The sequence below is a fragment of the Vulpes lagopus genome, chromosome 2 (assembly GCF_018345385.1).
Source record: "Vulpes lagopus strain Blue_001 chromosome 2, ASM1834538v1, whole genome shotgun sequence".
Taxonomy (NCBI): Eukaryota; Metazoa; Chordata; class Mammalia; order Carnivora; family Canidae; genus Vulpes; species Vulpes lagopus.
This window is the reverse complement of record NC_054825.1, coordinates 59,227,507-59,248,926: the sequence shown is the minus strand read 5'-3', so window position 1 is coordinate 59,248,926 and position 21,420 is coordinate 59,227,507. Positions and strand designations below refer to the sequence as shown.

At 47.4% G+C, this 21,420-nt stretch overlaps 1 protein-coding gene across 5 annotated transcripts in view; it reads left to right on the top strand.

The window, feature by feature from the left end:
- The first annotated feature begins 5,539 nt into the window (after positions 1 to 5,539).
- The window catches only part of CGNL1 (cingulin like 1), a 162,894-nt gene continuing 147,013 nt past the window's right edge, over positions 5,540 to 21,420 (top strand). For 2 of the 5 annotated variants that reach the window (XM_041744749.1, XM_041744747.1), the window contains exon 1: positions 8,112 to 8,841. The gene's annotated coding sequence lies outside the window, so the exon portion shown is untranslated. Of the gene's footprint in view, positions 5,635 to 8,103; positions 8,842 to 21,420 lie in introns of those variants that run through there. The other 3 variants (XM_041744748.1, XM_041744750.1, XM_041744751.1) reach the window with 3 other exon arrangements.

The following is a 21,420-nucleotide window of genomic DNA, read 5'->3' as shown; positions in this document are numbered from 1 at the left end:
CTGTTTTCAGTGGCATTTCCTGATGGCCATGGCTGCGTGCAGTGACTAGCATGTGTTTATTTATTCATTCATCAAACATTTACTGGAACACCTGCTATGGCTAGTGGCTGGAGACTCAGCGAGGGATCTGGCACTTTCCCTGAGGTTAAGGAGCTTGCCATGTGTTGGAGGACTAAGGTATAAATAAATATGTGCTGTGCTAAAACTATGTAAGGCAACATGGGTGGGCAGAGGAGGAAGGACTTAAGCTAAACCTTTAAAGATGAAGAGCCAGGGAAACCTGGGTGGCTCAGCAGTTGGGTGCCTGCCTTTGGCCCGGGGCATGATCCTGGAGTCCCTGGATCGAGTCCCGCTTCGGGCTCCCTGCATGGAGCCTGCTTCTCCCTCTGCCTGTGTCTCTGCCTCTCTCTCTCTGTGTCTTTCATGAATAAATAAATAAAATCTTAAAAAAAAAAAAAAAGATGAAGAGCCAGAGGGAAGGACATTCTAGGTAAAGGAGCCTTGAGAACAGGCCCAGTGTGTAGGGGTGAGGTGGGCAGGGGCATGGCCCCCTTGCTGAGTTCTCTGGCAATCTGGGCCAGAGTTTGTGGGGCTTTCCACACCTTGCCAAGGGGTTAGATTTTTTTTTTCCTGTAGGCCAAGGGAAGACCTAGCAAGCTTGCCAGCCCACAGGACTCTAGAACTTCAAACAGAAACTTAATTGTTTGATATATTAAGTATCTTCCTCTAGCACCTATATGAGTGAACACTTTGAAAAGTGAATAGTTTCAGGAAGAGATTCTTAGCCTCATGGGAAGGGTGGATGGTCTAGAAATGAGATGGGGCACCCAGGGAATGGCTTCCATTCTGGCTCAGAGCCAGGCATTGCTGGGGCGGGCACAGCTAGGTCTCACTGGATGGCAGAGAAGTCACTGTGGTGCCAGGCTGGTGGAACTTGTTAGAAGCCTGACCTCTAGGGTTCAAGGGGAATTACTCCCTTTGAGGGATGACGAAGGGGGGGGGGGCGGATAGTGCCAAGAGAAGCTGCTGGCTGGCTGCCATAGCTGTAGGAGGCAGGTCTTGAGACCTTGCATACACTGTGAGTGCTGTAGCTGCTGGGACAGTTCGACGGAAGCTCAGTGTCATTTAGGGCTGACAGCTGCCCCTCTGGAGTGAGCACTTTTGCCCCAGGGAGCTGGGGTGGGGAGTGTAGCCACCAGGGGCATTCCATGCTGGACCTGTGGGAAAATACACCAGCAATCCCCTAAACCCCATTCAGGTCGTCAGTCCTGGGTGGGTGGGGGAAGCACTGAGCAGCTAGCTTCTCCAGAGGCACCACTGCACATGGTGCACAACACACCCTAATGGCAGCTTCCCTCTCCTCTGTCTCACTTTTCCTGCTCCCTCACTCAGCTTCCAGGGATCCCCACCAGAATACCACTTGATGCATGTCCTGTCTCAGGCTCCACTTCCAGGGCAACCCAAAGTAAGGCAGGCTTTTCCAAAGGCTCCAGCCAGAAGTCCTCTTTCCTGGTACCTTCTCCGACCCCACTTTCTTCTCAAGCAGAACTTCTCCACTGCAACCAAATAAGCCACTTTACTCTTTTCTGCTTTATTCACTTCCCCCTATTTCCTGTCTTGCCTGTCTGATCTCGCCTTCTGCAAATGTCCTTTGGCTCTGCCTTTATTACCTCCATTCACTACATCCTCCAAGTGAGAGCCACAGGAAGTGTTCCCTGGTGCAGCTCGCCACCACGCCCCCTCCTGCCCTCTGCATCGCCCCTTCTACATTATTTAGACCGCAGTGTTTCTCTGAGTATCTCTGCCTCATGTTTTCCATGTATACAAAATTTGGTGGAAAGAAGAGCTGGTTTTCCTTTACTCTTCCTCCTGAAAATTTCACTTCTGGCAAGTGGCTGCAAAGGACAAAATGAAAACAAAAACAAAACTCCGAAACCAAAAAAGTCTCTTTTTATAGGCTCAGTAGCAATAGTCAAGGAAGAAAGATATACATGGAATCAAAAAAAGGAAGGATGCTTTTCAAAATTTCTGAAGCCTTGCGTGGAGAGAATGTTTGCTTTTGGTTGGGGCTGAAGGAGCTTGAGTGTGTGCAACCTGGTAACAGTGCATCAGAAGCAATTTCTCTGATAAACTAATCTCTACCCCATATCTCTCCTCACCCTCTAAGGTTCCCCTTATTTTTGTTATTGGCAACATATTTGCCTTGAAGTGGGGGGGGGCAATTGCTGATTAAAGCTTTTTATTTTTTAAAAATATTTTATTTAGGGATTCCTGAATGGCTCAGTGGTTGGCGCCCCCCCTCCCCCCATCCATCTGCATTGGGCTTCCTGCAGGGAGCCTGCTTCTCCCTCTGCCTATGTCTCTGCTTCTCTCTGTGTCTCTCATGAATGAATAAATAAAATCTTTAAAAAATTATTTATTTGAAAGAGAGAGAGAGAGTTTGCACCTGAGTGGGGAAGGAAGGGGTGGGGGGAGTAGCAGGGCAAGAAGGAAAAGCAGACTCTCCACTGAGCACGTAGCCTGATGTGGGGCTCGGCTGGATCCCTGGACCCTGGGATCATGGCATGAGCCAAAGTCAGACGCTAACCGACTGAGCCACCCAGGTGCCCCTGATTAATGCTTTTTAGACACTTAACAAATATTTACTGAGCACATACTTTCTAGAGCTCCTTGTGTAAGGATCTAGGGAAGAAATAAGATTAATGACATTCAGCAGCAGGCTCTCCTCCATGAACCACACTCACCCATGGGTAGCCCATCAAAGACTTCCCTGGGTCTGCCTGAGAGGCTGGCTCTCTCCTACTTTGGCTGCTGCCTTCAGTCCCCTCTGCCCTAACTGAGGGCACTACACTCTTCTCTCCTGGCACCTAGTCTGGCCCTTACTCTACCCTGCACTTGGTTGTTGCTCGCATCTAGCCCTCCACATTTTGCCCCAACCCCCTGCTGCCTGCGGGATATTTCCTCTGCCATCATTACCTCATAGCCACTGAGCCTTCCAAAGCTCTCATACAAAATCATCCTTATTTCTGGTGCTCCAAGCCATGGGCCTGGGAACCTCAGTTTGTACCAATCCTTCCCTGCGCACAAGTCCTGTGGCTTCCCACATCCTGTGGCTTCTTTGGAAATTTCGTCCCTGTCCTGCCCTGCTGCAAACCCTCCTCATTGCTTTGCTCGTTCCTGGGCTGCAGGTTTCTACCATTCCTGGTCTCCAGGGCCATTTAAATGCTTTCCCTTCTTAGGATGCAAGTTCTCTTCTAACGGTTTTGCAGTGTCCAAGTACTGTTTGGTTAACTTGAGCCCCCTATCTTTGGTATTTTTTGTAAAGATTTCTTATTTATTTATTCATGAGAGAGATAGAGAGAAGCAGGCTCCATGCCGGGAGCCCGACGTGGGACTTGATCCCGGGTCTCCAGGATCAGGCCCTGGGCTGAAGGCAGCGCTAAACCGCTGAGCCACCAGGGCTGCCCTACTTTTGGTATTTGATGCCTTTTCAAAGACATCTATCTGGCCCCCTTCGCCTTTCTAGTATGCCCACAACATAATGATTCAATATTTGTGTTGTGAGATGATCACCACAATAAGTCTAGTTAACATCCAGTTAGTTACAAAGATTTGTGTGTGATGAGAACTTTTAAGATTTAGTCTTTTAGCAACCCTCAAATATGCAATATAGTATTAACTCTAGTTACCATGCTGTATATTATATCCTCATGACTTATTTATGTAATAACTGGATGTTTGTACCTTTTGGCTCCTTTCAACCATTTTGTCAGCCCCTGCTTTCCACCCCCCCCTGGGGGGGGGGCCCAATCCATCAATCTGTTCTCTGTGTCCATGAGCTCCTTTTTTTTTTGGACTCCACATAAAAGTGAGATCATATGGTAGTGTCTTTCTCTGACTTACCTCACTGAGCATAATGCCCTCAAGGTCCATCCATGTTATTGCAAATGGCAAGATTTGTCTTTTTTTTTTTTTTTTACGGAAATACACACATTTGTATATGTAACATATATGTCACATTTTCCTTATCCATCCATCCACCAATGGACACTTAGGTAGTTTTCATATCTTGGCAGTAATACATAATGCTGCAATGAACATGGGGGTGCAGATATCTTTTTGAGTTAGTGTTTTCATTTTCTTCAGATAAATACCCCAAAGTGGAATTGCTGGATGATATAGTAGTTCTAGCTATGATTTTTGGAAGAACTACCATACTGTTTTTCGTAATGGTTGCACCAATTAACATTTCCAACAATGTACAAGGGTTCTCTTTTGTCTACATCCATACCAACAGTTATTTCTTGTCTTTTTGAGAATAGCCATTCTAACAGGTGTGAGGTGATAACTCACCGTGGTTTTGATTTGCATCTCCCTTTGCATAGTGATGTTGAGCATCTCTTCATGTATCTGTTGGCCATCTGTGTGTCTTTGGAAAAACGTCTATTCAGATCCTCTGCTCATTTTAAAATCAGCTCAGCTTGTCTGGGTTTTTCTGTTATTGAGTTGTAGGAGTTCTTTATATATTTTTTGGATGCTAGTCCCTTATCAGATATATAAATGGCAAATATTTTCTTCCATTCACTATTTCTTTTTAAAGCCTTTTTATATCGTTACTTGAAATTAGTGAATTTTCAAGCGTCCACTTCATTCAGTGTGTCAGCAACCATTGATGTACTAAGTACAGGTTGTGTGACATTTCCTTGTTTTCTCAGGCAACCTTCACAACCTGGTGGGGTGGGTATCCCAGTTCCTCATTTCGTACTTAGCCTCAAGCTCTCCCAGCTGGTCTGGGGCATCCTGCAGTTTCCCCTGGAATGGGCCTAAACTAGATGCTCCAAATCTGGTTTCCAATCCCAGTCTTAAGACCTTCAGCTGGGCAGTCCCGGTGGCACAGCGGTTTAGCACCGCCTTGGGCCCAGGGCATGATCCTGGAGACCCGGAATCAAGTTCCACGTCGGGCTCCCTGCGTGGAGCCTGCTTCTCCCTCTGCCTGTGCCTCTGCCTCTAATAAATTAAAAAAAAAAAATCTTAAAAAAAAAAAAAAAAAAAAAGACCTTCAGCTGTGTGACCTGGTGGCCGGGTAGGGGTGGGGGTGGCTCCTCCCCCACGCCCCTGCCTCCCTAGCACGGAGGAACTTTCATTGTCGTCAGATTGTAAGTGGCACTTATCTGACCCCTCCAGCAGTGTCTAGACGTAGTAGGTGCTCAATAAATATTTGCGGAGTTGGTTGCGGTGGAAAACAATGTTACATCCTAAGTGTCTGCCAGGGTTGGGGTTAAAAGGGCTGCAGGTGAAGGGAAAACCGGGCTCGGGGGCGGCGGGGAGGAGACAGGCGGGGGGGGCGCGGGAAGCGGGGAAGTTGGAGGTTTGGAGGAGGAGGACACCCGGGGGGCGGCCGGGGCGCGGGGGAGCGTCGGCTGCGGGGCGCGGGGAGGACCAAGCGGCGCGGGCGGGCGGTGGGGGCGCTGCTCGGGCCGGCGCGGCCCCTGCCCCTCCTCCGCGGCGGGCGGGCGGGCGGGCGGGCGGGGCGGGGCGGGGCGGGGCTCCCCGGCCTCCGGGCGGCGCGGCGCCCCTGCGCTCGGGCCGGGCTGTGCAGGCTGCGGCGGGAGCGGGACCTGCGCGGCGGCGGCGGTGAGTGAGGCGGGCGGGACCCCGCGGCCGGGGCGCGGGGGGCGCGGGGGGCGCGGGGGGCTGCGGGGGGCTGCGGGGGGCTGCAGCGGCCGCGGCAGCCTTCGCCCCCGCCCGGGCCCGCGCCGCCCCCGCCGCCCCGCGGGACTGGGTTTCTCTGCGGGACGGTCGCGGGCAGGGCTCCCCCGCCGGCCCCGGGCGCAGAGCCTTGCTTTCCAAGGGACTTTTGCAAGTTGCATCATCACTCTTTGGCCTCGGGACAGGTGCCCGGCTGCGCGGCGGGGCTCGCAGCGACTTGGGGACGCTCGGCCCGCGCACCCCCGCCCCTGGAGCGGCGCCCTTGGTCGCTGCTCCCCACGCGCCGCGCGGAACACGGCGGGACTTCTTTTGGGGGCGTTGGTTCTCCAACTGGACTGCACGTCTAGAGGGTTTTCTTTTTTTTTTTTGAATACTGATGCCTCGGCCCCACTTGTAGAGATCCCCATTCCGTGCGTGGGGTGGGGGGGCAGCCTGGGCAGCGCAGCCAAGAAGCCAGGTGGTTCCTGGGCGGCCGCGTGGAGGACCTCGGCCTTGGGGCTGCTCCCACGGCCGCGTTTTGAACTGCGAGGGAAGATCAGTGCTGACCGCAGCTCGGCGCAGCTCGGCTCAGCTCGGCTCAGCTCAGCTCGGCTCAGCTCAGCTCGGCTCAGCTCGGCTCGGCTCAGCTCAGCTCGGCTCAGGCACCCCTGACTTTACCTTCTGTAGGCCACCTCAGCACCTGGAGAGCCCGCTGCCTGGTGCTTTCCAACCCAAGACTGCAGATGGTGTCTTTCTCTGGAATACGCTTTGTTTCTTGTGCCTTTCTGTTTACAGTAAATATTGCCAGAGCACTTTGTGTTAAGGAGGTGGGAGTGGAGGAATTAAAGCCACGGAGTCCTTACAGGATCAAGGTTATAATACAGGGTTGTCCTGCTCAGGGAAAACAAAGTGATAGAGTAACGTCCTACTTGGAAAGGATTTCAGATTAAAAGGAGGAAAAGTACTTTAGAGCTCTGTTAGCTTTTGGAGACCCCCTGCCACGGATCATGATTTTGCGGGTAGGGATTTGTCCTTCAAGAGAGCAAGCTAACAAGATCCTTAAGGTTTTGTGGTTGATTTTTTGTATTAATGTGTGTGCATTGTGACTTAAGCTTATTCTGGTTGTGTGATTAAGCCCAGCAGATACAACACCGTGTCTATTTCTTGTTGATAGAGTTGTACTTGAATTACGGAATTGGTGCCTCACAGTAGCGATGCACAGCTGAGGTGAGTCCTTAGCCACGTTTCGGATGGTCTTAAAAATGATAGGGAAGGGATCCCTGGGTGGCGCAGCGGTTTGGCGCCTGCCTTTGGCCCAGGGCGCGATCCTGGAGACCCGGGATCGAATCCCACGTCGGGCTCCCGGTGCATGGAGCCTGCTTCTCCCTCTGCCTGTGTCTCTGCCTCTCTCTCTCTCTCTCTCTCTGTGACTATCATGAATAAATGAAAAAAAAATTTAAAAAAATGATAGGGAAATAAGACTAAGAAAACATTGAATATGGATACACACACACACACACATATATGCTGAATTTGATCATATACATTTCATTAAGAAAGTGTGTTTTCAGTGTCCATACTATTGTGACAGTCTGCTTGGATCTTGGTTAATTTTCTATTGTATCTAGGTGTGATGTTTGTATTAGATTCCCACCTGGATGTTGCTCCCTGACCACAAACCAGTGGCTTTCATTTTTCCTTCTGTGCTGAATGGCGCTCTGTTTCACATTTTTCTTAGGATTGGGGTGACTTTTAAGAGAATGCTCTCCAGGGGTGGAGAAACGTTTTGAGTTCATTTCTAGCCCGTAACACGAGTCAAAAGAACATTCATTTTGAAAAGTAAAAAATTGTGTAGTTTTAGCAGTTGGATTTTCTTTTCCCACCTTCTACTACCATACCCTGCTCCTATCACTGTGTTCAATTGCTGGAAGTGGGGCAGCTGTGGGAGCGGTCTTAATTGTCTTGGCTTGAGAATGGAGGTTATGTGGAGTGCATGGTCTCACAGGGTGGCCCCTGACCTGAATCCTCAACCTTTGGGGAACAAGAACATATGGAAATTGTTTTCCCACTGTTGGGTTTTTTTTTCCCCCCCATCCTTGGACCAGGCCAACAAAATGAAGCCTGCCTTATTTTGGTATTGTGTAGTACTGCATGGCTTGTAACCTTTCTAGCCTTGTTGCCATTTTGGGGGAAAATGTTTATTTGAGGATGCTGTTGAACTCTTTCTATCTGAAAAGTAGTTACACTGTGAATAGAATAGTGCATTCTGGACCTCTCCCCCCCCCCCCCCCCCCCAAAAAAAAAGTAAGAAAGGAAAAGTGCATGTACCTGTGGATCTAAACAGATTTATTGATTTCTCACTTTGGGGTTGCAGCTCTGATATTCTAAAATGATTGCAAGTGAGTGAAGAAAAATGTGAGGAATGTTAGCAAGGGGCTTCTTCATTTAGCAAAAGGGTATATGACCCTCAGAAGAGTAATCTTTGATTTGTTACGAGGAGACTACCCTATGGGGGAAAAAAAGTTTGGTTTTTTTCTTTAAGTAGGGATGTTTAACTCGCTTGTACTGTTGGGATGTGGGGTAGGTAAAGAAACGTGATGGCTTCCTTAACTCCCTTTCCCCCAAAACCCATTTATTGAAGAGATGCCATCGACCTTTAAAAAAAACCCCAAAACACCAACTGATTTTGTGCCTTTCCTTTCTTTGCCCTCTCTGACCCGGGCGGTGCAATGGCTGAGAGGTTGGCACCAGCGGAGAAAAACAAAGTTCAAGGCAATTGAAAATTGGGTAATTTTCCCTGAATGGCCAAGTGCTTACTTTATTTTGTCGCATGACATTGCTGTTATCAAGAAACAAATGATGACATGAAGACTCTGAAAATGGAAAAGGAAAAAAAAAAGGGATGTGACGGGAATGTCCCCACGGTTGACTGGCTCTCAGGGAGGGGAAGCTTTGTTGGAGTTTCCCGTCCAGTGCCCTGGCTCGTTCTAGCCTGTCTTTTCATTCCTCCTCCAGGCACTGTCCACTGTCAGTCCCCGAGCTGGTATCCCAGGGCTTCATCTGAAATTCACACCAGGTTCTTGTTGGTCATTTGCCCCAGTGTTCGTCCAGCAAAGCTCCGCGTTCCCTCATTGAGTTCTTGGTGAAAACAAGGTACAGTCCCTGACTTTTGGAGCTCAAAGTCTGATGGGGATGAACACCGTGGCTTACGGTGACTTGGAAGCTCTTACAATGACAATGAATACACTATGAGGGGCAGCCAGGTAGCACCAGCTAGCCTCACCCGGATAAATACCTTCTCAGTTCATTGGCACAGCGGGCCCAAGGGAAGCTTTGCTGAGGTTTAAATTAGAATTTATTTATTTTTTAAGATTTTATTTATTTATTCATGAGAGGCAGAGACATAGACAGGGAGAAGCAGGCTCCCTGTGGGGAGCTGGATGCGGGACTCGATCCCAGGATCCTGGGATCACAACCTGAGCCAAAGGCAGACTCTCAACCACTGAGCCACTCAAGTGCCCCAGAATTTATTTAGATTTTACATCAAGATTTTTTTTTTTTAAATTATTTATTTATTCATGACAGACGCAGAGAGAGAGAGAGGCAGAGACACACAGGCGGAGGGAGAAGCAGGCTCCACGCAGGGAGCCTGACCTGGGACTCGATTCCAGGTCTCCAGGATCACACCCTGGCCTAAGGCGGCGCCAAACTGCTGGGCCATCAGGGCTGCCCTGTTTTCTTTTTACTTTTTTTTTTTTTTTAAATAAGATTTTTTTTAAGATTTTATTTATTTATTCATGAGACACACACACACACACACACACACACACACACACAGAGAGGCAGAGACACAGGCAGAGGGAGAAGCAGGCTCCATGCAGGGAGCCCACGATGTGGGACTCGATCCCGGGACTCCAGGATCATGCCCTGAGCTGAAGGCAGATGCTCAACCACTGAGCCACCAGGCATTCCGTGTTTTCTATTTTTTCTTTTCTTTTCTTTTTTTTTCCTTCGTGTTTTCTTTTTTTAAAGTAGGCTCCACACCCAGTGTGGAGCCCAAAGTGAGGCTTGAACTCATGACCCTGAGATCAAGATCTGAGACCTGAGATCAAGAGTCAGATTTAACCAGCTGAGCCAGGTGCCTCTGGACATGAAGTTTTAAATGACTGACTTCAGTACTTGTTGACAGAGAGGGGACATCTGGCAGAGAGGTAGTGGGGAGTGAGAAAGAAGAGGCCAGATTCTGCAGATGCATTTTTTTGGAGGAGCGCTTAACCAAGCCAGTGGTACAGGGGTGTTATCTGAGGTTGGGGAGAAGGTGGAGAATGTGGCTGGATCCATTTTTGGCATGATGGTAACCTGCAGGGGATCCCTGGGTGGCTCAGAGGTTTAGCGCCTGCCTGTGGGCCAGGGCGTGATCCTGGAGGCCCCGGGATCGAGTCCCACATAGGGCTTCTTGCATGGAGCTTGCTTCTCCCTCTGCCTGTGTCTCTGCCTCTCTCTCTCTGTTTCTCATGAATAAATAAATAAAACCTTTAAAAAAGAAAATGATGATAACTGGCAAAATAAGCTTCATTGGTGGTGACGACCCCCGCAGTGGAGCGGGTAGGAGAGTACATGGTGCCATGTTAAAGAGGCAGCGGTGGTACTTCGAGTAAGTCAGTGCTTTGGTTCCTGTCTGCAAGCTCCAGCCAGCATCCATGTGGCATGTGTTCATTCTTTATCGTTCTGTTGTCACCCTGGCTCACATTTCCTTGGGCAGACCGAAAATTGGACTTTCCACTATTTTTCCCTTCAAAAGGTGGTTTGCAAACATCTGACCCATTGGGCTAATAGCCCCAGGGTTATAAGAGGAGTTACCATTTGACCTCCTTCCAGGTGCCGGGTATTGGTCTTCTGTAGCTCTGAATCTGTACCTACTCAGGAGGCAGGGGGCAGTGTCTTCACCTTACAGATGAGGAAGGTGAGGCCCAGCGAGGAACCGGTTCCTGTGGTAGCTCACAGCGCTGTAAGGAAGTAGCAGAGTTGAGGTTTGAGAGCGTTGAGTGTTTTCTGCTGCTCCGTGTGCTCCCGCAGAGCTGACGAAGAAAGTGTGTCTTCAGTGCCCTATTTTTCTAACATCCAGTCCTCCTAGGTCTGTATTGATTTCTCATTTTCCCTTTACGAGGTGATGGGCAATGTTAGATGGAAGACCACTGTGGGCTTGTCATCGCAAGGGGCATTTTATGGAATCTTAAGGGTTTTTTGTTTTGTTTTGCTTTTTAATGGAGAGGGTAGATCAAGCTGTTCAGACTCTGAATGGATCCCACATCCCAAGTGAGAGAGACCGAACTCCACATTTCTGCAAGCTCTGCAAACTTCTCAGTTTCTGTAGATAATTGGTTGTTGGGTAAGAAATTAAAAACAAAATTCAGTGTTGGACATTCTGGAGCAAAATAAAGCTGTGTGCATTCGGTTCTTATTTATGTGGTACTTTCGACAAAAACAAACCTTTGCTGCATAGCAATTACCTCAAGCTCCTAAAATTACAGGTAGTGAGGGCTTCGAGGCCCTATGGGGCTATAATTAGTAAAGATGAGTTTAAAACAGGGTTAGTGAGTGTGTGTTCATTACTACGGTGGGTTGTAGCACAATATTTCAACCTGAGAAGGATCAGCTCCAGGGAACATTTGTAGGGAACTCGGTGGAGGGTTGTCCATGGAAGTAACGTGTTTGGGATTAGAGCACAGGGCATTTGTCACGGACATGGATCATTTCTGCCAGCCTGGCTGGCAGTGTCTTTGTTTATTTTATATTATTTTTTAAAAGATTTTATTTATTCATGGGGGTGGGCAGAGACACAGGCAGAGGGAGAAGCAGGCTCCATGCAGGGAGCCCAATGTGGGACTGGATCCCAGGACCCCAGGATCACATCCTGAGCCAAAGGCAGCCGCTCAACCGCTGAGCCACCCAGGCGTCCCAGCCTCTTTGTTTAAAGGGACCAGTTTATTCCCTGCCACCCAATTGAAGGGGTTTTTGCTTACTACACAATGGTTCAGGTTGTTACTATGTAGTGTGGTTTTTTTAAAGAACTATAAAGCCCCTTTATTATCAATAATCTTTCACTGTTGCTTATCTTGCCTTAGTCACAGAGAACTGAGGGAAGGTGACCAAGGTTTTCTAGTTTTGGCTTTGGTAATTCTCTTGGATTTTACCTCTGACCCTCCCCCCCCTCCCCCAGCTCTCTATCCTTGCATTTATTGCATTTGAAACAGGCCTTCTACTTTCCCTTGCAAATCTGTAGTCTGTATAAGGGAGAGGACCTCCTGGGGCCAGGACTCCACTCAAGGATCCTGTGATATCAGTGTTGTTAGTCCTATTTTCCAGGGCAGGAACCTGGTGAGGTATAGAGTCGGGTACCAAGTGGGAGTTTGGGGATTCCATCTCAGAATTTCAGACTCTAAACAGCTGGCCTCTTTGGACTTCATTTGAAAGGAAAAATAAATGGCCCAGTTATTAAAGCCATTTATCAAGTGAAGAGCTTCTAGTATATCCTATAAATTAATATATATCCTGGAGCTTCATTGTAGCTGTATTGATCGCTTAAAAAATTTTTTTTTTTTTTTTGCCTAGGAGATTTTTATCCTTCTTATTAAAAACAGTGACTCACTTAGAATTATGCAGCAGCAGCTGAAAAGTTGCTTAGCCTCTCTCCTTGCCCTAATCTAATATCAAAAACCTGGAAAGTTTACTGAGAGTGTGATTACAGTGAAAGCTTTAGGAGTTGGAGAGGAACTGGGAGAGAAGGAATGGGAGGAGAGATAAGAGTAGTATGCAAAGAGACTGCAGGGCAGATTTTACCAAATTTAAGATTTCTTTTACTTGTGAGTTTCTGGTCTGGGGCTTGAGCCCCTTTGTTCCAGATGTAGGCGGATGAGCTCAGCCTTGCTGCCCTGAGCCATCTGTGAATTTTTTAGGGGGAATTTGGGTAGGGTGAGGAGGAATCAGGGCGGTGGGGAGTGGTGGAGGGATTAGAGCCACTGGTTGCCTCGTGTCTGGCCTGCCCAGGACCCGGTCCCTGTAAAGAGCCTAACTTCTTGGGTGTGCGGTGGCTGGATGGTGTACAAAAGAGGTAGGGAGGAGTCTTCAGATTTCCCCAGAGACCTGTCCAAGATCAGTGATTTTCATAATTATAACAAATCTTCTGGAGCACTTACTTCCAGCCCTATATGAGAGGCTTTTTTTTTCCTCAAAGATTTTTTTTTAATTAAATAAAAAAAATTTTATTTATATATTTGACAGAGAGCACAAGTAGGCAGAGTGGCAGGCAGAGGGAGAGGGAGAAGCAGGCTCCCCACTGAGCAGAGAGTCAGACAGTCAGACATGGGGCTCCATCCCAGGACCCTGGGATCATGACTTGAGCCAAAGGCAGATGCTTAAACATCTGAGACATTCATTCACCCTCATTCTTCATTTCTTTGACCAAAACAGGCCTGCTTGTTTTGCCTTTGTCTCACAGTTAGAATAGTTGATGCCTTTATGTACATGTTCCACTGCCCACAAACCTGTAAACCCATAAAGAGGAGGGATCTCTCCACTGACTGTATCCTTGGATCTGGTGGGATAGAGGTGCTTGGTGAAGTTTCGTGGAAGGAAGGATGGAGGTCAGTTGGCCTTTCGAAGCTTGATGTCCCTGGATTTCGTCCATCTCTAGCAGCTACAGTGATTTCTAAACAGGAAAGAAACAAACACGAGGGAACATGTGGGTGTATTTCATAAAAGTAATCAGAACTCCTGAAAAATGCACATTAAAAATATTTCAGGTTTAGGGGCAGCCCAGGTGGGCCAGCGGTTTAGCGCCACCTTCAGCCCAGGGCCTGATCCTGGAGACCCAGGATCGAGTCCCACGTCGGGCTCCCGGCATGGAGCCTGCTTCTCCCTCTGCCTATGTCTCTGCCTCTCTCTCTGTGTCTCTCATGAATAAATAAATAAAATCTTAAAAAATATATATATATTTCAGGTTCCTGTGGCCGTGATCTTATGTTTGTAGGTAAAGCGTTTATTCTCAGGTCGTGCCTGCACCCAGCTTGCAGGGTGCTTTGTGAGTAAAGAGGCCCTTCAGACTTTCCGAGTTGTTGGGCCTGCCCTTAGGGGCAGAGCCAGCAGAGCATATTTTCTTTGGGGTTGAGTACTGAATACCGGGAGGCTTCAGGCCCCCCGTCTGTTTTCCTAGGGCCACAGACCTAGAAAGTGGTTCTGTTCCTTGGGTTCTCATTGTGTCTCCACAGCATGGGTGAGTGTGTTGGGGTTTCTCCTGCGTGTTGGCCCTTTGCTAGGAGTGTGGTGTTCTGGGCACCTTCCACTGCCATCTGGGCTTGTTTCCTCACCTGTAAAATGGACGTGCGGTGCCTGCCTTCTAGAGCTGTTGGGGCCACACATCTCTGACACGGGAGAGTGGCTCTCAGATGGGGCCCTGCTAAGGACGTTTGGTGATCTCTGGGGACATGTGTGGTTGTCACGATGGGTGTGGCGGTGGCTACCGGCATCTAGTGGAGAGAGTCCGGGGATGCTGCTAGCTACTCTGCACAACAAATAATTATTTGGCCCCCAAAGTCATGTCATGCAGGGCTGAGAGCCCTGGCAAGGTGGGACCTCTAACTCTGTGATGACTGTTTTTAAAGTTTCTTGTCATGGGAGGCTGGGCCAGTGACAAAACCCTCAAGGAAAGAATGAAAATTAACCTTTTATTGATGCTTCTGGGTTACCCCACAGGTGCCCCTGAAATGTGGGAAGAGCTACTTTTCTCTCTCTTAAGCATTTGACTTCATTTGTAATTGCTTGCATCTATTTACATATAAATAATACATATACATTTACATATAAGTAACTCATATGCTAAAACCCTTTACATCTCTGGGTAGTTAAAAGCTGGTCTTCCATCAGAGTGGGGTCTTGGGTGGAAGCCAGGCCCCTGCACCGGTATGTGACTTAACATCGGCCAAAGACCTTGTGAGGTTTGCTTTTCTTTTCTATGAAAGAGGACAGGTCACCCTCTTACCTTATATTGTTTCAGAAGTAAGTAAAACAAAATAAAATCCTTTTTGCATATGCACATGTGAAAATAGCTCTTTACATGTGTGAAGGTGTGGTATGGTTCCTAAGAGGCATGCCTTTTGGTCGTGTTTTTCAGAGAACCCTATTCCTAAGTGGCCACTGAAAAGGATTAGGGCTCAGTAGCCAAAGAATGCTGCGTTGCTGGCAGGGTGGTAAACTAGGCCTGAGAACATTCCTGCAGTAGAGCACATGATTCAGAGGCATTGCAGGCCTGGTTGAGAGGATGTGTGTGGGTATGAACTAGCTGGTCACCCTACCTCTGGGTTCACTCTTTGGCTTTTCCCTTATTTATTCTGGGAACCTAGGCAAGCTCTTTGACCTTCCTTGCACATCGGTTTCATCACCTGTGAAATGAGGCTGATGATAACACCAACAATACCCTCCTAAGGACAAGTGTGGGGAAGTGACGTGTCCCCGAGAAGTGTCCTCGACTTTGTGGTGCACATGGGAAGCTTAGCTCAAGGGATGCTTGGGTGGCTCAGTGGTTAAGCATCTGTCTTTGGCCCCAGACGTGATCCTGGAGCCCTGGGATTGAGTCCCACATCGGGCTCCCTGCATGGAGCCTGCTTCTCCCTCTGTCTGTGTCTCTGCCTCTCTCTCTCTCTCATGAATAAATAAATAAAATCTTAAAAAAAAAAAAAAAGGAAGCTTAGCTCAATAAATGCGTTACTACTAAAATACTATTTTTTTTGGCCTACAGCATGTGTAATTTTACTTAGGTGAGGAAGGGATTACTTTTGGTTAGAAGCTGATGAAGGTTTCTCTGGAGTTCCTGGTGTCTTTTTTTTTTTTTTTCACCACTGTCTAATTCCAAAACTTTATCATCCAGCCAGAGGGAAGGCCTGTCCCCACAGAGCAGTCACTTCATTTTCCGCCTTCTTCTCTGCCAGGCCCTGCGACCCCTGGATTGCTCTCCAGCTCTGTGGGAGTTGCCTATCCTGGACATTTTATATAAATGGGATGCTACACTTCATGGCCTTTGTCGCTGGCTTCTTGCATTTAGCATCATGTTTCCAGGCATCTCCATGCATCACAGCAAGTGCCAGCACTTCATGCTTCTTTACCTGGTCTTTTCTGTGAACGGCCCACACCTCAGTTTCATTGACCTGTTCTTTTCCCAAGTCCTATCCTGTTTGCAGGCATTTAAATGTCTTTCTTCCTTTATTTTGGCCAGCCTTATTTTTTCCACCATTGCTTCTAATGGCCCTTGAAATGAATATTGGAATGAAATGCTCAGCTGGGTTCCTGGTGCTGCTGGGGAGTAGGTCTTATCAGGTAGTTTGTTTCTGTTGAAGAATTAGTAGAAACGCACACCAGGCCCTTGAGTTGTGCTTCATTTCCCCAGGACAGCCTGGCAGGTTTGAAAAACAAGTGTCTGGAAAACACCTACCAGGCCTCTTTCATTCCTCTGTTTAAAAGCTTTCCACAATGAGAAGTGGCCCTCAATTAAGTTGGTTAATAAAAACCTCCCCCTGTTTTAAAGCATTCTTGGGAAGAGTTTACATTGAACGCCACTGTGGGCTTCTAAATGAGAAGCTGTGGAGTGAGTGATCCTTAACCTGTGACTTTAATAATATCCTTTGCTTTAGATTTCCAGGTGGAGGCCTGGGCCAGATTTGTAGCTTGTCATTGATCCAGACAATCTTGACTCTATCCCTGTCCCTCCCCCTTCAGCCAGACTGGTTGAAGATTGGACAGGCCTCACACAGCCCAGAGATGTAAACCAGCTCAGTACAGAGGGACCAAGGGGGTGGTGCTGTGCTCCCCACAGCCCCTGTTCTGACCTTAGTAACAGGGCAGAGGGCTCCAGTAAGAAGAGGTGAAAGCATTTAGGAGAGCAGCTCAGGGCTTCTGAGGTCCTGGGTCCTTCAGGAGAGGCCTGAGCTTTCTGCCACGATTTGGAGCTTTCTAGGGCTAACGAGGATACGGGCCCTTAGAGCTGAGGATGATCTGCTTTTTGCTCTGATTCTGGAGAGATGAGTAGGACCCATACAGCAGAAGCAGGATGTTGGCTGCTTTTGGGGGCTTACAGAGTTTCCTTCTTAGGAAACTTTAGAATTTATCACAGAAATAAAAAATAGATTTTTATCACAGAGAAAAGCTATGTCCAGAAAATAAAGGACCCTCTAGGATGCTTTCCCTTTGTGTTGCTTTCCTGGGGATCCGCATGATGCTGGCCGAGGACAGGAGGGTTGGCGAATCCAGAGTCACTGGCACAGGCTGGGATTTATAGAGAAGGCTGCAGGGCCTGGCAATTACCAGCCTGGACTCTGGCCCTGGACTGCTTGGTCCAAATCCTGGAGTCTTGTGTGAGTTAATATGTCTAAGGTGCTTAGAGCAATGTCTGCATAGGGAGGTGTATATGCATGTGTTCTTATTCTTCTGGAACTTCACTTTTGTGAATTCACAGTTTGAATTGTAGAAATGCTTCTTGTTTTCAAAGCCAATTCATCTCTGAACCTGGCAGGCTTGGGAGAGGGTGATATCACCGGACCCTTAAAAAAGCATGACATACAGATGGAAAAATCATGCTTGATCAGTCCATGAAAGTTCCCTGAGAGAGAAAATAAATGTGCGAAGAAGGGCAAACCCATAGATACAATTTTAGATTTCCAAAAGACTTTTGAAAAGACTTCATGCCCAAGCCTATTGAATGTATGAGTCTCCCACAACTCTCTGTGTGGAGGAAAATTTAAGAAGGAATATGGCTCAAACCCATCTCTGTTTGTCCTCAGTAAGAGGAGAAAGGGAATGATGAAATCTTCACATTGCAGATGAAATGAAATCTTTTTTTTATTATTATTATTTTTTGAAATGAAATCTTTTTAAAAGTAAAATGCAAAGACATTGGAGTTAAACCATAAGGAGTTGTGTGGTTTTCTTTCTTTCTTTCTTTCTTTCTTTTTTTTTTTTTTACATTTTGGGTAATATACAGATATGTCAACTAAATTTTAATTTAATTTTTAAAAAGATTTTATATATTAGAGAGAAATAAAGGGGAAGGGGGGAAGCAGACTCCCTTTTCAGCAGGGAGCCTGATGCAAGGCTCGATCCCAGGACCCTGAGATCATAACCTGAGCCATAGGCAACGTCTCAACCCACCGTGCCATCCAGGTGCCCCTCAACTACACTCACTTACTTATTTATTTATAGATTTTATTTATTTATTCATGAGAGAGACAAAGAGATAGAGGCAGAGACATAGGTAGAGGGAGAAGCAGGCCTCTTGCCGGGAGCCTGATGTGGAACTCAATCCTGGGACTCTGGGACCACGCCCTGAGCCGAAGGCAGATGCTCAACCACTGAGCCACCCAGGCGCCTCTCAACTACACTTTTAAATAATTCACTTATACTCAGTGGCTATACCTCAGCAGCCAGGTTTTGGGACTAGGAATTGTGTGTGCTGCTTCATATACTATACATCATGGGTGCTCAGTAAATATAAATTGAATGAATAAGCGAAAATTAATAGAAGCAAGGAGTTTATTAAAAAATAATTTAAGTTCCATGTCTTTTATTTTTTTAAAAGATTTTATTTATTCATTCATGAGAGACACAGAGAGAGAGAGGCAGAGACACAGGCAGAGAGAGAAGCAGGCTCCATGCAGGGAGCCCGACGCAGGACTCCATCCTGGGTCTCCAGGATCACGCCCTGGGATGAAGGCGGCGCTAAACCTCTGAGCCACCTGGGCTGCCCAGTTCTGTGTCTTTTAAAAAATAACTTCTCCTTTCTGTATTTTAATTAAATAATACATTTGTAGAAGAAAGTAGATTCCTCTATCAATAAATATACAAATAGAATCACTTAAATGCACAAGTGCTGAATTTTACCCTTGTGTGATTTAACCCAGGACAATAAATGAATGAATGAAATGAATAGAAGGTTTGTTAACACAGAATCCTCTACACCAATAGGATTAGAAGTTTTGCTAGACTAAAATGACACTCGCAGGAATTAGTTGCCTTTGTATTTTTTGTTTTTCCCACCTCCTTGTGGACTACCATGGTGCCACATGTATAGAAGTGTCTGTATGTGTTTGATGAAGGAAGTAAGATCTCCTTAAAATAAGCACAGATGTGTTACTTTGTCTATTATGTACCAGACAAACTTGATTTATTTGCTCTTACTGTAGTTATATTAACTTCTGCTGCATAGTGCTGGGTTACAAACAAGCCAAGATCGCAGTACCTCACAACCACAAACATTTATTTTCCCACTTGGTCATCTGTTGATTGTTGATTGGGTATGGTTAGGTTGCCCTAGGTTGGTCTTGGTTGGGCCAGGCTTTCATTTGGCTTCAAGTCTCTTCTACATGTGCTTATTCTGGGTCCCACGCTAAAGGGGCAGCAGTTACCTAGTGCAAGTTCATCTTGTGGCAGATTAGTGTAAGAGGTCAAATGGAAATGCATGATGTCTCTTAAGACTTTGGCTCATCACTGTCAGATGTTTTATCAACATTCCATTGGCCAACAAACACATGGCCAAACCCAGTGTCAGTCAATGGGGAGGCATGCTTGCTCCATTATAATTTTAATATATGTGCTGCCAAAGTGAGCACTGCTTGGTCCATTCTAGTGGGAGATGCTGCGAAGTCACATGGCAGAGAAGGTGGATGTGTTACCGCATTATAGTGGAGAGAAGCATGGGAGAACCTGGAAAACCAACGTTTTGGGAGCTTGTTGACCCTGGGCCAGCTGGGTGAAGGATCAAAGATGTTTTGTCTGGGTACCAGCGTAGGCCTTGGTAATCAGCATAAATTAGCCTGATGTGCACTGACTCTTGGCTAGCTGAACATCACTTCATATTCAGTGTGATGGTGCTCCTGGGAGTTCCGTTTATCTGTGAGAGGGGCAGAAGTGATAGGCTGGGTTTCCTTCTGGTTGGCAGTCATAACTCGATATGTGATGAGCCCACTGTGAAGACAGGACGGTGAGAGCTAGAGCAAAGAGGACAAAGGGCCAATGTATCCAGGGAGATCAGGGGTTTGGCTTATCCTTGGTTAGGTCCCTTCTCAACATAGGCCCATGGGAGTGGGCCTAAATGCTCCTTGAGTCGTCAGTTACACTATATTATCAAGGCCTTCATGCATGCTGTCCATCTTTTTAAAGACCCAGGGGCCTTTGTTTCCAGAGTCCTTTCATATCTGAAGAAATAGGCCTTGGGAGGGTTAGGTGACTTCTCTTTAGCCAAGTGGCTCATAGGTAGCAGGTCCAGATGAGGTCATCCTAGTTCCCAGTCTAGGGCTTGTCCTTTATGTGCCCATGACTGTCTCAGCCCAGGCAGAGAGCTGTGCCTGGCTTTAAGGCACTGCCGCATATCCTGGCCCTGTGATGACTTTGTCTACTTTCCTGAAGGAGTCAGGTCAATCCTGTGCCTCGGTGCAGTGCCTTGAGAGGAGCAGAAGGAAAGTTTGGCCAAGAGTAAGTAGTCAGCCTTTGTGTTACCTCTTCACCATGTGTCTTTTTTAAATGAAGAACTGTCAGACTCTCTGAGAAAAAAAAGACTGGCCATTAAGTGAGAAAACACTGGGAATAGATGGGGGTTGAGACTAGGCACCCCTACATGCCATGGGTGGGGTTGTAAAACCAGTGGACTTGTTTTTGGAGAACAGTTTAGCAGTGCTCTCCCCCAAGTAAATAAAACTCAATTAAAAGTGGTTTAAATAGTAAAAACAGTTATTATCTCATGAAAACCAGAAGTCCAAAGGTAGGGCAGTTTGGGCATTAATTAATTGGAGACCCAGATGCATTTCCTCTTTTCTCTTCACCAACCTCACTGTTTGCCCTTTGTCCTCAAGCTTGTCTCTCCTATGGTTCTGTTGTGGCTGCTGCTGCTCCAGCCTGTATCCTCATATACAGTGATGTCCAGAGGCAGGAAAAGAGGGAAGCAGAGAAGGGGGCACCTGGGGGGCTCAGTTGGTTAAACGTCTGCCTTTGACTCAGATCATGATCTCAGGGTCCAGGGATCGAGCCCTGCACTGGGCTCCCTGCTCAGTGGGGAGTCTGCTTCTTCTTCTCCCTCTGCCCCCTGCAGAGCTTCCACACCCCTATGGCAAAACTGAGTCAGATGCCCACCCTGAACCAAAGACTGGCATGGGAGAGGGGGCTCCCAGGGCTTGCTTAGACCAGTCTCTGGGTTAGATAGAAGCCCAGCCTTCCCTGAAGCTCATGGGTACTGGGAGGAAAGGGGATGAAACTGGAGCTTTGCCGGTCAGGGGGAAAGGAGCAGTTGTAGGCAGCCAGCCTCTGGTGTTGGCCACAGCATGCATGTTTGTTTGTTCGTTCGTTCCTTCCTAGCTTCCTAGCTTCCTACCTTTCTCTCTCTCTTTCTCTCCTTTTCAAGTGAGAGACATAGAGAGAGAGGCAGAGACCTAGGCAGAAGGAGAAGCAGGCTCCCCATAGGGAGCCCAATGCACAATGTGATCCCAGGACCCCTTGATCCCAGGACCCTGGGATCATGATCTGAGTCATGAGCATTAGTGTATGCAGGAGCTTAAGGATAGGAAACGAGAATCCTAACGTGGACATTATGAGGGGATGGGAGTGCCATTTGGCTGTGTGTGATTGACCTGAAGGGAAGTTGTTCCAGGAGTGAAACAGGGTCATTAAAACAAACAAACAAACAAAAAACCTCTCCCT